Below are 12,795 nucleotides of genomic sequence, written 5' to 3'. Positions count from 1 at the left end.
CGCCACCGGGCGGCACTGTTCCACAGCTAAGCCGGCTAGGCTGCTTGCACGTTGCCCTCACCTTTGCCGCTATCTCCGCACAATTCCCCGAGGCTGGGGCTGCTCTGGGAGGACCCTCCCTGTCGCCACCGGCTCCCAGGGCCCACTTCTTCCCTGTTCCCTTTCCCATCCTGGGCTCTGAGCTGCTCCCGCCTCAGGCGGCTTCTCCGGGTGTCACCCCGCCCCCATGCAGTGCTGCTGCTGCCTGCCGTCCCCAGCTCCGGCCTTCTCAACCCTTGGAGGAGAAGCTGCAGGCCTACGCTCCTCCCCAGTGGCCCTGTCACTGTGCGTGATGCAACCATTCGAGGGGACACAGGGGCTGGGGCTGGTCACCAGGGAGCCAGCTGTGTCGGGTGGTGGCCTGTGCAGGACCAGGTGCCCTAGAGCTCCAGGTCGAGGTTCTGGAGGCTCAGCGGACACCAAGCTCCGGCTGTGACCTGTGCGGGGTCGCCCCTGGGGGCTGGTGCTATGGGTGGTCCCTGGGCTGGGCTGCTAGGGCTCAGGGGTGAATCTTGACTGCTGGGGGTCTGACTTCTGTGGCAACCCTGTTCTGGGTTCTGGGACGCCTGCTGGGCAGTTCTGGTTGCTGAGGGAGCTGGAGGCAGCCTGTGGGGTGGCATCTCCTGCAGGTCTGCGCCTGGCTCGCTGGAGTCGGGTTCTGCTTGCGGGCTGCCTTGGGGCAGAGTTAGCCCTGATGGTTGCTTCTGCCTCAGTTTCTGATTCCACTTTTGCTCCTGCGTGTGTGTGTGTGTATGTGTGTGTGTGTGTGTGTGTGTGTCCCGCTGTGTCATGTGCCCCATGGCCCTGGACCTTGCTTGGACAGGAAAAAGTGGGACCTCCTGTCCCCCAAGATTGACCCTAGGAATGGAATCATCTTCTGCACAGAAGGGCTGGGTGTTGTGGCTGAGGCCTTCCGTGAACTCAAGGCTGAGCCCAGGGGAGTTGCCCAGGAGGCTTCAGGCACAGGTCCTAGCAGGTGCAAGGACACCCCTTGAGACCAAGAGGTTCGTGGCCATCAGGACAGGGGCCAGCTTTGCAGGTGCCTGCTGGGAGAGCTCTGGGTGGAGGTGGGAATGGACCCACTGTCTTGGGGGCACAGGAGGAGTCCAGTGTAGCTGTCTCCAGGCAGGAGCAGTGGGCAGAGGTGGGGCAGAAATGCAGGGCAGGTGAGATGGGAGAATCAGGCTTTTGCTGGGAGCTCAGCGGGGACTGCTGGGTGGACCTGCATGGGCTGAGAGCACACACCGGCCAGGACCTGCTTGGGGACTTGCTGTGAGGGCAGCTGTCATCAGCCATGTCACGGGCACACTCTGAAGCTTCAGGGGAGCCTTCTTGTGGAGAGAGAGCAGGGTCTGGAGGCCCCACAGAGCTTCCTGAGAGCCTGTGGCCTTCAGAGGAACAGGCTGGCTTTCCCAGTGTGTCCTGGTCAGAGTGGGAATTTGAGTTCATGGGGTGCTGACATCCACCTGGACCTCTGTCTCCGCTTTGGTTCTGAGACCACATGACGCTTTCACCAAGTGTTGTGCTCCCAGGGCTATGGTGTGGCCATGGGAGAGAGGTGACCTGGGGGTACAGACCTAGAGGAATCAGCGTGGGCATGGTGGTGCCCACCAGGCCCTGGGGGCTGGAGGAGGCTCCTGTAGCTGAGGGGAACCCAGATGGGCTTTCTGTAGGAGGTCATGTCTAATCTGAGTGCTGAGGATGCAGGAGAGGAGGCGAGGAAGATGTCCAGGCTGAAGGGACAGAGGTGCGGGTGGACATCCTTTGGAAACTGGAAGGGGTTTCAAGGAGCTGGAAGGGTGTGTTTCAGGCAGGAGCCCCAGGCCACCAGAGGGCTCATGGGGAGGTTGGTGCAGGGGGGCAGGCTTTGCCAGGGAGCACCGAGCACCCCACCCTTCATGCATGTGGTCCCATGACCCCAGGTGGGACATGATACTTTGCTGTGTGAATCAAGAATAGTTTCTGATTGTCTTCTGTATTTAAGTAGCATCTGTGGTGATATTTCCATTTTCATTATGGATTTTTATAATTTGAGTTATTTCCCTCTCTTTTGGTTAGCTTGGCTAAGGGTTTGTCAATTTTATTTCTTTTGTGAAAAAACCAACTGAAAAAAATGATGATGATAATGATGACGGTGATGATTAGTAGTAGGGGATTGAACCCAGGGGCACTTGACCACTGAGCTACATCCCCAGTCCTTTTAAAATTTATGTTAAGACAGGGTCTTGCTAAGTTACTTAATGCCTCACTAAATTGCTGAAGCTGGCTTTGAACTCGCGATCCTCCTGCCTCCTGAGTTGCTGGGATTACAGGCGTGTGCCACTGCCCCTGGCTTGATAAAAAGAGATTCTTCATGAAAAATTAAGGGACCATTTTCACTGAGATTGTCAAAATAATCAATGAGAATATATGGTCACTGTCTATGCCCAACGTCCTTTCCATTTCTTCTTGAGCGCTGTGCTGAGTGTGACAGCGAGGGTTGTTAAGCCTTGCCTCTGTTTGTGTTGCTTACCAAGTTGCCAGTGGGAGTTCAAAAGTTCTTTGCTTTCCTTCTCCCCAGTGTGAGGTAGGATGGGATGGCGGCTCTATCAGCAGGAGTTTGCACAGACAAGGTGGAGGCACATCCTAGGTGGCCACTGCAGAGTCTGGGGATGGAGCTCTGACAGGGGGTTAGGTCCAATCAGGACTCAGGGGCTTTGTTGGCTGGTGACTGCTCTGAGAGATTAGGTCACCCCTAGGGCCTGGCAATTGCCGATCTCTGCTGGAGTCTGGATCTCACAGGATTCTACTGGTAGGGATGCCCAACCCTTATCCCCCTCTGCTGCCCATGAACACAGCCTTCCCAGGCTTCCTAGGGTTATTCCTTGAGTGTATTTACACCCACCTCATCAAACTCCAGACCCACCTTCAGCTGGTCCTGTGAGCTGCCCGACTCACAGTGGGAAGTGAGCCAGGCTCCCCTTGGCTTTTCTGACTTGAATCCCCATGGGTAAAATATTCTCTGTGCCTGTTTCAGTCTTATTCTGTTAGGTACCAACCAGGTCATGGGCAGGTGCTTGCCAGGACATGTAGCTGTCTTTGCTCAGATCTCCTGGCTCCTGCAGCAACTGGGAAAGATGGTGAGGGTGCTTTTCATGCACCAGTGCACAGTGCAGCCTCTGCATCAGCTAAGGTCAGGCTGATTTCTGGTCTCAGGATTTTCTGGACTTAATCTATCTGTATTTCTTTGTGTCTTCCCTCCCTCTGCACTAAATGAGCACCGTGGTTGCTGCTGCCACAATCAGCTTGGTTCCAGTGTAGTGTTTTTTCTTTGTTTAATGGACCTAAATTTCTGAGTCTCTAAGACACCCCGGATGGTCCAATATTGAGTTTTAGTGAAATCTCTCTTCCTCCCACCTCACAGAGGAGCAGTATTCCTGCTGCTTGAATCCTCTATCATGGAGCGACAAGGAACACAGACTTCTTCAATCTCCGTGGGTGTTCCTTCTTTAAATGGTAAAATTCACCATCTGGTCTTGTTTTTTCTTTTGGGAAGGTTTCTGATTGCTAATTAAGCCTCTGTCTATTTAGTTTTATTTATTTATTTATTAAAAATATTTATTCACAATACCTTTATTTCACTCATTTATTTTTTACGTGGTGCTGAGGATCGAACCCAGGGTCCCACACATGCGAGACGAGTGCTCTACTGCTGAGCCACAACCCCAGCCCCCACCTCTGTCTATTTAGACTTTCTAGGTCCTCATGATTCAATTATTAGGTTTCTAGGAATTTGTCCATCTCACCTGACTTATCCAATTTGTTATCTAATTTGTAGTACAATTTTTGATTCATAAGTCTTGCATAAAATTGGATAGTTAGGTAAAATTGGAAGTAATTTTCCCTTTCATTTCTGATTTCATTTCTCTTTTATTAATCTAGCTAAAGATTTGTCATTTTTTTTTTATTATTACAAGGAACCAGCTCTTGGTTTCATTGATTTTTCTCTGTCTTAATCTATATCATGTTCTTCTTTCTGATAGTTTTTAGTTTAGTCTTTTATTTTTCTAGTTCTTTAACTTGTGAAGCTTGTTTGTTGATTGAGACCATTCTTTTTCAAGCTAAGCATTTGCAGCTATAACTTTTCTCAGTACCATTGCTTTTTCTGTACTTAATAAATTTTGAGATATGGAGTTTTTGTTTTCATTTATCTCAAGATATTTTCTAGTTTCCCCTCAGATTTCTTCTTTGCCCCATTGGTTAAGAGTGAATTGCTTGATGTCATCATATTTGTGAAATTTTCTGTTTTCCTTCTTGTATTGGTTCCTATTTCCATTCCATTATAATTTAAAAAGATATTTTATAGAATCTCAAGGTTTTTAAATTATTAAGTTCTGCAGACTGGGGTTGTAGCTCAGTGGTAGAGCGCTTGCCTAGCATGTGTGAGGCACTGGGTTTGATTCTCAGCACCTCATATAAATAAAAAAAAAATAAAGGTACATTGAGAACTAAAAAAATATTTAATAAAAAAGAACTTCATCATTGTGCTTACTCAAAGATAAATTTTTTAAAAATATTAAGTTCATGTTTTGTGTTTTGAATTGTTTATTCTAGAGAAGAATGCACTTGAGAAGAATGTGTATTCTATTGTTTTCTGGAATGTTCCATGAATGTCTGTTGGTTCTGAAGTGTCATTCAAAAGTCCCCTATTTCCTTATTAATTTTCTCACTAGTTGATTTATAAATATTGAAAAGTGGGGTATTAAAGTCTTCTACTATTCTAGACCTGTCTATTTTTCACTTCAATTCTGTCAATGTTTGTTTCAGGTATTTAGAAAGTCTGATGCTTGGTGTACATGTTTATAAGAGTATATCTTCTTGGAGAATTGACCTCTTAATCACTATATATTGTCTGTCTTTGTCACTTTTAAGTTTTTGACTTAAAGTCTAATTTGTCTGATATTAGTGTAGTTTTTGGTTACTGTTTGCTTAGAACATTTGTTTCTTACTTTTACTTTCAATCTGTGCATGTCCTTAGATCTTAAGTGAGTTTCTTGTAGACAACATTTTGTTGGGTCCTGATTTTCTTTTCTTTTCTTTTTTTTTTCTTCCTGATTTTCTTTAAATAATCACTTATCTATGTCTTTGGATTAAGGAGCTTAATCCATTTATATTTAAAGTAATTACTGATAGAAACGCGAATTTGACATATTTGTTTCCTGTATACTTTGTAGACTGACTTCCACCCCAAGGGCCTCACACACGCCAGGCAAGGGCTTTACCACTGAGCTGTACCCCTAACTCTATGTAGTTTTTTTTGTTTGTTTCTTATTCCTCCATTACTGCTTTCGTTTGTGTCCAATTGATTTTTGTAGTGACATATTTCATTTCTTTCTCATTTACTTTTTTGTATAATCTATATTTACTTTCTGCTTGTCATGGGGATTACATATAATATAAAAGTTATGAAAAATCTGTCTTAAATTGATAACAGCTTAACTTCATTTGAATACAAAAAGTATAATCCTTTCCTCTCCCACTTTGTTATTGATGTCATATATTACATCTTAATATATTATATACCCAATATACATTGTATATGTAATAATTTATGATATTTTGTGTATTTCTTTTAAATATTTCAGAAAATAAATATGGAGCACAATCAAAATTATAATGCTATTTTATATTGTCCATATCTATGTCTATACTGGAGAACTTTATATTTTTCTGTGGCTTCTATTTACTGTCTAGCATTGTTTTGTTGTTGGTGGTGGTGGTACTGGGGATTGAACTCAGGGGCACTCAACCACTGGGCCACATCCCCAGCCCTATTTTGTATTTTATTTAGAGACAGGGTTTCACTGAGTTGCTTAGCACCTCACTATTGCTGAGGCTGGCTTTGAACTCACAATCCTCCTGGCTCAGCCTCCTGAGCTGCTGGGATTACAAGCATATGCCACCATGCCCAGCACTGTCTAGTACTTTTTCATTTCAACTTGAAGGACTCTCTCTAGCATTTCCCATAGGTGAGGTTTAGTGGTAACAAATTCTCTTCCCTTTTGTTTTTTCTGTGAATGTTCTCTTCCTCATACTTGGGGAAGAGATATAATAAAAACTAGATACTAAGAGATCAATAAAAACTAAATACTTTCCAAATATGAGGAAAGATATAGATATACAAATCCAAAAATCTCAATGAAATCCAAGCATATTAAGCCCAAAGAGATTCCCAGTGAGACACATTATACCCCCACTGTCAAAAGACAAATAGAGAAATCTGGAAAGCAGTACAAGGGATATAACTCATTCTACCCAAGAGATCCTCGATAAGACTAGTAACAGAGCTTTCAGCAGAAAACTCACAGGCCAGAAGGAAGCAGGATGATATATTTAAAGTTCTGACAGGAAAAAAAAAAAGACAACTGAGAATTCTACATCTTTTAGTTCTTTGAAAATATTTAGGACAGTTATTTAAGTCTAATATGTGTGTTTAATCAGATGGTTTGTGGAGATCTGTAGTTTCTTTGAATAGACCATGTTTTCTTGTTTCTTTGTATGTCTTGCCCTGAAGTTTGTGCATCTGAAAAAATAGCCACCTCTCCCAGCCTTTTCAGACTGGTGTGGAAGACCTCCACTAATTGTTGGGCCCCTGAGTTTTGTAATCAACCCTTGTTAGGGGATTAAGTCTTCTTAGATATTTTCTGGACATGTGTTCTGTGGACTTGTGTCTGTGCTTTTTAAAAAATTTCCCCACATTCATGGCTGCTGTTGAATGTCTTAATTTCCCCCAGGATCCCACTCTGGACTTTCTCATGGCCTTGAGTGTCCTACTTATTCATCCCCCATAATCTCTTGGCCTCGGCACCCCTGGATCCCCAGGTCCCCAAGGTTTTTCACGCTCCAGGGTGCTCTCCACTGCCTTCTGTGGCTTCCAACAGTCTGAGATCCAAACTGCCACCAGTCCTCCTCTGTACGCTGAGGCAGGGGACACAGCACAGTCTCCAGGGTAGCTCCCCAGCAGATAAGAACATAGCAAACAAATTGTACATTGTCCCTTCTGTCCCAAGGGTGAGAACTAGGAACTGGGCTACTCTTCCTGACATGCCATGTTGGGACAAGGGGGAGTGAAACCACCTCTGATTCTGGATGTGGCATTTTCTTGGTTGAGCATTTTCTTTGTTGCTACACATGTTTGATTGATTTCCAGAGCTCCTATGCAGTCATTTTGGTCACTTGTCACTTTCAGTTTCTATGGAAGAAGAAGGGTCTGGAGCTTCCTAGGTGGCCAACTTGCTGAGGTCTCTCCAGACTGGTTTTTAGGTATGACACCGGAGCATGACCCATTAAAGAAAAAAAAAATCAGTTAGTTGGACTTTCTTAAAATTAAAAACCTCTGCTTTGAGAAAGACATTGTTAAGAAAACCAAAAGACAAGCCACAGATTGGAAGAAAATATTTACAAAACATGTATCTGATAAGGGAGTGGTAACCTCATGTCAAGAACTCTGCATACTCAACCAGAAAACAAACAATCCAATTAAAAACAGGCAGAAGATTTCCCTACATATCTCACCAAATAAGATGTTCAGGTGGCAAACAAGCACACGAAAGATGATTATCATTGTCTGTTACTAAAGAATTGCAAGTCAACACAACTTTGAGATATTACTAATACCTGTTAGAATAGCCCAAATCCATAAAATTCAAAACACAGATAGCTGTCAAGGATACATGATAGCTGAAATGCTTATTGCTGTGTGAATGGAAAATGATACCATCACTTGGGAAGACAGCTTGGCAGTTTGTTACCACACAATCCAGCCATTGTGCCTTTAAAGGTATTTATCCAAATAAAATGTATAGTCACACAAAACCCCAATATAAATATTTATTGCAGTTTTAATCATAATCACCCAAATCCTATATATTAGGCTTTTGTCAAAATGTATAGAACTTCACAACATAAAGAATGAATGTGGGGGGGACTGGGATATAGCTCAGTTGGTAGAGTGCTTGCCTCACATGGACAAGGACCTGGGTTCGATTCCCAGCTCTACAAAAAAAAAAAAAATGAATCTAACTGTATGCAATATGTTAAGAAAGTCTCTTAGGATCCCAGGATAGAATACCAAAGGTGGCAAAACAATCTAACTGTATTGCAGGTACATGAAACAGCCTCACTGAAGGAGGAGGAGGAAAGTTGCCAACCTTAGGAACTTTAGAAATAAATATAGTCTGTAAGACCCAAGGCAAAAGAAACATAAGCATGGTATTCCTAGTCGATCAAGTTGTTTCCAATGAGGGTAGGCATTTGCAATTCTGATACTGTATACTAGAATTGAACAGCTGAGTAAATGGTTGGCAGACAGCGGAAGCCAGTTTTCTCAATGCTGGAGAGTCAGAGTTTATGCACAAGCAAGGACAGGAAGCTAGAATGAGCCATATGGCAATGAATTAGGGTTGGAGGCTTCGGTGTAAGCTCAAGTTTAGCTTTATATAGGTATAGACGGCTATATGTAGACATATATAGAAATCAATAGATACGTGTATAAACAGGGTTATGTAGAGAAATTCAGTAGCAATGATTCACCAGTAGAAATGATCATGCTTAGCATTCAGATCTCAGTCTCCAATACCATTTTCTTGTCTCCAAAGATTAGAGGTCTTTGAAGAAATCACTGATTCTAGGATTGGGAAGAAAACATAAAGGATGAATTTTTTGGTGCCAGAAAGGAAAATGGAGGAACGTTCAGAACATCTCCCTCCACCCAAATTCCACATTGATGGGGGGTGTGACCAAGAGACACAGAACCAACTCCCAGTGTTCCCAGTGGCCAAAGCTAGAATAATTTGAACAGTGAAATAGATGAAGTAATAATGCATTATAACCTATAGCATAAAATAAAAATATATGAGGTCATACTTGCATAAGTAAACAACTGAATAAATAAATGGAGGAGAAGACACAAAAATCTAATGCAGGCCTGGCATAGTGGTGCCCACCTGTAATCCCAGCAACTCAGGAGGCTGAGGCAGGAGGATCATGAATTCATAGTCAGCCTCAGCAACTCAGCGAGTCCCTGTCTACAAATAAAATACAAAAAAGAGCTGGGGATGTGGCTCATTGGTTAAAAGCACTCCTGGGTTCAATTCCTGGGAAGAAGAAGAAGAAGGGGAAGGGGAAGGGGAAGGGGAAGGGGAAGGGGAGGGGGAGGGGGAGGGGGAGGGGAGGGAGAGGGGGAAGGGGAGGAGGAAGAATGTATTTGGGCTGGGATTGTGGCTCAGTGGTCGAGCACTTGCCTCGCATGTGTGAGGCACTAGGTTCAGTCCTCAGCACCACATAAAATATAAATAAATAAAAATTTAAAAAGTAAACAGATTAAACTCATCTTTAAAAAAATGAAATCTCATGCAGAAGAATTCCAAATGATTATGGAGGTCCTCCACCATCAAGGAAGTGGCACATAACTTCTCCTTAAGCATGAGCTGCACATAGTGACTTCATTCCAAATTTTACAGCCTAGAAAGGTTAAGAAAAGAGCACCTTTACCATGGAGAATCCGGACAGACACCGCCTCAGCCAGGTGATGCAGGCCAACATGCACAGTGACAAGTCCTGCAGACAGTGGCAACTGTTCACAGGATATAGCGAAATGGCACTTGGCCCCTGGGGTCTTCCTCCAAGAACACACAACCCTGGCCTAGTCATGAGAAGCACACCAGACAGAGCCCTCCTGAGGGACATCCTACCAAGAGCCCGACCAGTTTCCTCACAATCATCAAGGTCATGAAACTCAAGGAAAGTCTGAGCGACTGTCACAGTCCAGAGGGACCATCGTACGTAATGACTAAACACAACATCTCACTGAGTGGTATTCTGGAACAGAGAAGGACAGTAGGACCATCTGTGGACTTCAGCTGAGAGTAACCATGTATCAGTATTAACTCTAACAAGCGCACCATGTAAGAGAAATAACAGGGGACACTGGGTGTGGGGCCTGTGGGAACCCTATATAATCTTCGCAGTTATTCTGTAAGTCTAAACTGGTTCTAAAAATATAAATGTACCAACAAATAGAGGCACCATTTACTTACTTGCAATGCATTTGGCCTCATGCAATTGCTTTCTACCAGCCTTCTCTGAGATGGCAGGTCCTCTGTCTCATACTAGGAACTGAGATGAAGGGATAGTGATGTGACAAGAAGGCCCAGCCTGGGAAGCGCAGAGCTGGGGTTGAAGTCCAGGCCAGGCCAGCGCCAGGCTGTCAGCGGGACCACTCGGGAAGCACCAGCGGTACACAATTGAGCATGTTTCTCGTGGCAGGAGGCAGAATACACACCATGAGGAAATTTGTCCTGTTCCATTAACTGTAGGCGAGGAGGGACCTGTTAGAGGGTTCGACCTCTGGGTAGGTCGTTTGACTTAGGACTTGACAAGTCTTAGGACTTGATCTTGACAGCGTGAGAATGCTGTCAAAGCAGGAGTGGAGGAGGAGACGTTACCATGGAGCTTGAAGAAATGGAAAAGATTATAAGTAGATCACCTAGGTGAAATGGACGGATCCCTAGAAACACACCATCGACTTAAGAACTAGGAAATCTAAATTGACCTATAACAGTCAAAGAGTTTGAGTCAACAATCAAGAAACTTCCAACCAAGAAAAAGCCCTGATTGAAACAGCTTCTCTGGCAATTTTAGTAGATATTAGAAGAAAAATTAACACCAATCCTCAAACTTTTTCAAAAAAATACAATATTCTATTAGCCTAGTGTTACCTTGAAACAAAAGTCAGAGATAGCACAAAGAAACCACAGACCAGTACCTTGTATGAATATAGGGGGGAAATCCCCAGCTATCAAACCAACCCAGTGGTATGTTAAAAGGATAACATACCATAACACTGTAAGCAAGGGGGATTTATCGTAGGAAAGCAACACTGAACATCAATCAGTGTAATACGCCACCCTAAGAGATGCAAAGCATTTGACAAAATCCAACACCCTTTCCTGATAGAAACACTCAACCCAATGTGAATTGAAGGGAACTTCTTCTGTGATAAAGGACACCTGTTCAAATGCTGCAGTTAGCATCAGATCAAAGAAATAAGACTGAAAGCCTTTCCACGAACATCAGGCAAAAGACAATGATGTCAGCTTTTGTCACTTTTATTCAACATCAGATTGCAATTTCTAGCCAGAGAAACTAGTAAGAAAAAGGAATAAAACGAACGTAATCACCTCCAGCTACTGTCTCTGGGTGGGCTGAGGGAGGAGGGGGCCGAGACAGGGCGTGGGTGGCCTGGCTGGGACTGGGCTTGTGACTCTGGAGAGGTGATTCCCACCGGTGCTGCCATGCTTCATCTGCAATCCACCATTCGGGCCACGCCAGGGAGGGACCTTTAATCCATCCAAACCTGCAAAATCTTGACATACACAGAACTGTCAGTTCTTCAGTGAACCAGAAGGAAATTTCTGGATGGTTAGGGTTGTTCCAAATCCTACAACTGAAAAGCAAAAGTAAAACTGGAAAACCAGGAGTGGCTGCGGGACCAGGATTGCGGTCTATGCTGCAGCCATGCCACAGCTCGCACAGGCCTTGGAACGGGACATTTCTGAAAGTGTGGGTTATGGAGGTGTCCAGCTCCTCAAAGACAGATGAGAGGGATTCTTTTGTTGGTCTTTGCAAATGCCACATTTGTCGACATGTGTCCTAGTTGACATTTTTGGTGCAATCAGCTTCTTCCCATTGAATAAAATGAGTTACATGAAAATCCAGGCCTTTATTAACAGAATGGAGAAAAACCTCAATATGGTCAAATACACTGCATTTCTCCATAATGTCCAGCTATCTGGAGTGGACAGAACAAGACGACTCGGGAATTTTGTACAAACACCCACTACTTACTCTCTGTTTCCCACACATGTGGAACCTGAGTTGGCAGGAGGGAATTCTCCAGTCAGCAGAAATGCCAGGGAATCTTCAACCCCGTTTAAGACTTCTTACTGGACCCTTGAACCTTAATAATCTAGAAGCAAAATGTGGATCCCCCAAATTCTTGTAAATACAGACACGCTTATGAAGAGCTCCGTTTAATTGTTTATAAGGCCCTGTGTGGCTGTGTGCTTTATGATCTGTGTCTCCATAGAGCCAACACTGGATTTTTGTGGAATACTGGATAGCACTGTTGGGCCCCATCTGATGTTTGTGAGCAGTTTAACATCAACAAAAGAATACCTGGGTCTGGAAAAGGTGCACAGTTTATCTATTTCAACCACGTGAAGTTAGCAGAGAAAATCCACGAGGCAAATGCCTGGAGCATCACTTAAATTTCCTCATCCAGATTTTATGAAGATTCTAGGAAATACCTAGATTTTACCAGGGCAGAGAAGACAAAGGAATCATGAAAACTGTGAGGGATTATTGGGTTGCTGAGGAAAAGTCTGATCAGCAGAAGCTATGTGTTATTTTGAATTAAAAAAAAAAATGCTAACGTCATTGAAGTCAAGAAAGGCAAGAAACTTTGTACCATGCAGTTCCATAGCAGATTCTATTTGGAGTGACTGATAATGGCTCGTGGAAAACATCTTTTAAAAAACTCAGCAAACATTTTGTTTAGCATTGAAAGTTCTTGGTCACTTAATTGACTGGATTAATGACAATAGTAAAGAAATACTTGCTTTGAAGAACCAAATTTCTACTCAGTCTGATGGTCCCCTGAAATTTTTAGATTTTTTAAAAAACTTTTTTTAGTTGTAGATGGACACAATACCTTTA

At 43.7% G+C, this 12,795-nt stretch overlaps 1 pseudogene; it reads left to right on the top strand.

Annotated features, from left to right (window-relative positions):
* Positions 1 to 2,836: 2,836 nt before the first annotated feature.
* LOC124076217 (vacuolar fusion protein CCZ1 homolog) lies at positions 2,837 to 12,581 on the top strand (annotated as a pseudogene).
* Positions 12,582 to 12,795: the final 214 nt, after the last annotated feature.

The sequence above is a fragment of the Marmota monax genome, unplaced genomic scaffold (assembly GCF_021218885.2).
Source record: "Marmota monax isolate L192 unplaced genomic scaffold, Marmota_monax_Labrador192_F-V1.1 WCK01_AAM20220418_F8-fsc00178, whole genome shotgun sequence".
NCBI classification, from domain to species: domain Eukaryota; kingdom Metazoa; phylum Chordata; class Mammalia; order Rodentia; family Sciuridae; genus Marmota; species Marmota monax.
The sequence above is the reverse complement of the archived record's forward strand: the minus strand, read 5'-3'. Positions and strand labels throughout refer to the sequence as shown.